The 4,021-nt window shown below is 48.2% G+C and overlaps 1 non-coding gene across 1 annotated transcript; it reads right to left on the bottom strand.

Annotated features, from left to right (window-relative positions):
• Nucleotides 1–610: 610 nt before the first annotated feature.
• Nucleotides 611–685, bottom strand: Trnas-uga (transfer RNA serine (anticodon UGA)). The gene has a single exon. It is a non-coding gene; the product is annotated as a tRNA-Ser (tRNA).
• Nucleotides 686–4,021: the final 3,336 nt, after the last annotated feature.

The raw sequence follows: 4,021 nt of genomic DNA, 5'->3' as shown, positions 1-4,021 counted from the left end.
GGCTCGGGAATTGAAAGACATTTCGAGGAAGATGAGGCGGTGATGCTTCAAATGGCTCTGAGCACTATGGGACTTAACTTCTACGGTCATCAGTCCCCTAGAACTTAGAACTACTTAAACCTAACTAACATAATGACATCACACACATCCGTGCCCGAGGCAGCATTCGAACCTGCGACCACAGCGGTCGCGCCGCTCCAGACTGTAGCACCTAGAACCGCTCGGCCATTGAGGAGGTGACTTAGACAATGAAGCACTGGTTCCGCCATCAGGACAAGTATTGGTAGCGACAGGGCATACACGCCCCTGCTGCGCGCTGGAGGAAGGCCATAGAACGGGATGGAGATAACGTGGAAGAATTGGGTGTGTTGATAAAACATCGTTATTTCGTGTGTGTAATTCTCATTATATTCAATAAAGAATTATTGGAGAAAAAGAAAATGCGGTGCATTACTTTTGGGCAACCCTCGTAATTCGTTGGATGGTATTTCGTTTTGTTAGACCTTTTTCTGCCAAACGATTGCTACCTCCTGCTACTTACAGAAAAAGTGGCTAATTTCTTTGCAGCGTTATTAAACATTTAAGAAACTTCCTGGCAGATTAAAACTGTGTGCCGGACCGAGACTCGAACTCGGGACCTTTGCCTTTCACGGGCAAGTGCTCTACCAACTGAGCTACCCAAGCACGACTCACGCCCCGTTCTCACAGCTTTAATTCCGCCAGTACCTCGCCTCCTACCTTCCAAACGTCACAGAAGCTCTCCTGCGAACCTTGCAGAACTAGCACTCCTGGAAGAAAGGAGAGCACTTGCCCGCGAAAGGCAAAGCTCCCTAGTTTGAGTCTCGGTTCGGCACACAGTTTTAATCTGCCAGGAAGTTTCATATCAGCGCACACTCCGCTGTAGAGTGAAAATTTCATTCTAGAAACAACCCCCAGGCTGTGGCTAAGCCATGTCTCCGTAATATCCATCCCTCCAGGAGTGCTAGTTCTGTAAGTTTCGCAGGAGAGCTTCTGTGAAGTTTCGAAGGTAGGAGGCGAGGTACTGGCGGAATTAAAGCTGTGAGGACGGGGTGTGAGTCGTGCTTGGGTAGCTCAGTTGGTAGAGCACTTGCCCGCGAAAGGCGAAGGTCCCGAGTTCGAGTCTCGGTCCGGCACACAATTTTATTCTGCCAGGAAGTTTCATATCAGCGCACACTCCGCTGTAGAGTGCAAATTTCTTTCTGAAAACATTTAAGAAGTTCAAATTACCTTCGTCGATAGGATGCGATTGTTGTTCTGAAGCGCGGACAGTGCTGCACTTTTCGAGGAACAGGACAAGCCACAGATTTTGGAAACTTTGCATTGACGGTAGACGTTTCTCCAGGTCCAGCATAACAATCTGGGGCTCGATGAACAACTGAAGGAGTCCTGCAGTGTCCTCAGTTGTGCTGTAATGGTGTCATAAGTTTCAAACCCGGTGCGGCTAGCGTGACCGCTACTTCTGCAGTTGTCTGCTGAGCGGGGCGGGTAGTTCCTCGCCGCATAAAAAGACGCTGCCGGTAGGGAACCCGGGAGCTGCAGTCGCAGTTCCTAGAAACGCAGCCACTTGCAGCTCCGCCGCCGCCTCGGAACACAATTACAGGCCGGCTTGTCCTTTCTTTTTCTCTCATCCCTTTCGCTTTTACAGTGGCTGGGAAGCCCTGGTGAGAGCCTGCAAGCATTGTGTCGCGCAGTGCCGCAGCACTAACCTACCGCACTGGCGCGGGAAATACCAAGGCCCCAGTCCCCGCCAGCACTGTCTGCAGCCTTGGCGGCCGCCGCGTTGCGAAACGACACACCAGAGAAATCCACCTGCCGCTCCCTCTCCTATTACGTCCTCTGCTCGCAGCAGTTCTAGTTTCTCTTCTAGTTTCCAACTTCATAGCTTCTTACAGTTTGGTGCAATCCCTTAAAAAACGCTATTGCGGGGTGACTCATAAATCCTATTTTTACTTCTTTCTCGGGCTTATGGTGACATAACCGAATTTAAGTTTCGAGGGAACTCTTGTTCCACATTGAACTATCAAGGCCCCACCTTCTTTCTAATAAGAGGACTTTCTTATTCTTTTTTCTTTTCTTCGTCTTTCGTTACAGAGCAGTTAAGAATCACCTTTAACCTTCTCCCATACTTACTTCATCTGTTTAATCTTTTATTCTCTCTTTCTGTCCATTTTCCATCCTGTCTTATTTGAACTATTTTGTCGTGGAAACGTTTTATATTTTTATTGTCTTTTTTATTATTTAAGTTCAAAATGGCTCTGAGCACTATGGGACTTAACATCGATGGTCATCAGTCCCCTAGAACTTAGAACTACTTAAACCTAACTAACCTAAGGACAGCACACAACACCCAGTCATCACGAGGCAGAGAAAATCCCTGACCCCGCCGGGAATCGAACCCGGGAACCCGGGCGTGGGAAGCGAGAACGTTACCGCACGACCACGAGCTGCGGACTCTTATTTAACTCATCTTCTTCTAAGTGAACATACACGTTAATCAGGTGGAACTGCCTCTTATTTATTCGAGAGGGAGACCTCAACTACTCGAGTCCGGCTTCGTCAGCTGACCATTAATAACTACACTGAAGAGTCAAAGAAACTGGTACACCTGCCTAATATCGTGTACGGCACCTCTGGGCACGCAGAACTGCCGGAACAAGACGTGGCATGGACTCGACTGTTGTCTGGAGTAGTGCTGGAGGGAACTGGCACCGTGAATCCTGCAGAACTGTCCATAAATCAGAGAGAGAACGAGGGGGTGGAGATCTCTTCTGAACAGCCCGTTACAAGGCATTCCAGATATACTGAATAATGTTCATGTCTGCGGAGTTGGTGGCCAGCGGAAGTTTTTAAGCTCAGAAGAGTATTCCTGGAACCACTCTGTAGAAATTATGGACGTTTTGGGTGTCGCATTGTCCTGCTGGAATTGCCCAAGTCCGTCGGAATAGACATGAATGTAGGTGACCAGACATGATGCTTATGTACGTGTCACGTATCAGAATCGTATCTAGACGCGTCAGGGTTCCCACATCACTCCAACTCCCCACTCCCCACATCATTGCAGAGCCTCCAACCGCTTGAACAGTCTCCTGCTGACATGCAGAGTCCGTTGATTCATGAGGTAGTCTCCATACCCGTACACGTCTCTCCACTAGACACAATGTGAAACGAGACTCGTCGGATGACTTTTCCAGTCATCAACAGTTCAATGTCAGTGTTGGGGCGGGGGAGGGGGGGGGGGGGGGAGGCGTAAAGCTTTGTGTTATGCAGTCATCAGGGTACAAGAGTGGGCCTTCAGCTCCGAAAGCCCGCATCGATGATGTTTCGTTGAACGGTTCTCACCCTCACACTTGTTGATGGCCCAGCACTGAAATCTGCAGCAATTTGAGGAAGGGTTGCCTTTGTGTAGCTTTGAACGATTCTCTTCAGTCGACGTTGGTCCCGTTCTTGCAGGATCTTTTTCCGACCACAGCGATTTCGGAGATTTGATATTTTACCGCATTCCTGATGTTCAAGGTACACTCGTGAAATGGTTGTACGGGAAAATCCCCACGTCATCGTTACCTACGAAAAGCTGTGTCCCATCGCTCGTGCCCCGACTACAATACCACGTTCAGACTCACTTTAATCTTGATAACCTGCCATTGTAGCAGCAGTTATCGATCTAACAACTGCGCCAGAGACTTTTTGTCGTGTTGTCTTATACAGTGTGTTACAAAAAGGTACGGCCAAACTTTCAGGAAACATTCCTCACACACAAAGAAAGAAAATATGTTATGTGGACATGTATTCGGAAACGCTTACTTTCCATGTTAGAGCTCATTTTATTACTTCTCTTCAAATCACATTAATCATGGAATGGAAACACACAGCAACAGAACGTACCAACGTGACTTCAAACACTTTGTTACAGGAAATGTTCAAAATGTCCTCCGTTAGGGAGGATACATGCATCCACCATCCGTCGCATGGAATCCCTGATGCGCTGATGCAGCTCTGGACA

Source organism: Schistocerca cancellata, chromosome 3, assembly GCF_023864275.1.
Source record: "Schistocerca cancellata isolate TAMUIC-IGC-003103 chromosome 3, iqSchCanc2.1, whole genome shotgun sequence".
Classification (NCBI taxonomy): Eukaryota; Metazoa; Arthropoda; class Insecta; order Orthoptera; family Acrididae; genus Schistocerca; species Schistocerca cancellata.
This window is presented reverse-complemented; position numbering and strand designations above follow the sequence as displayed.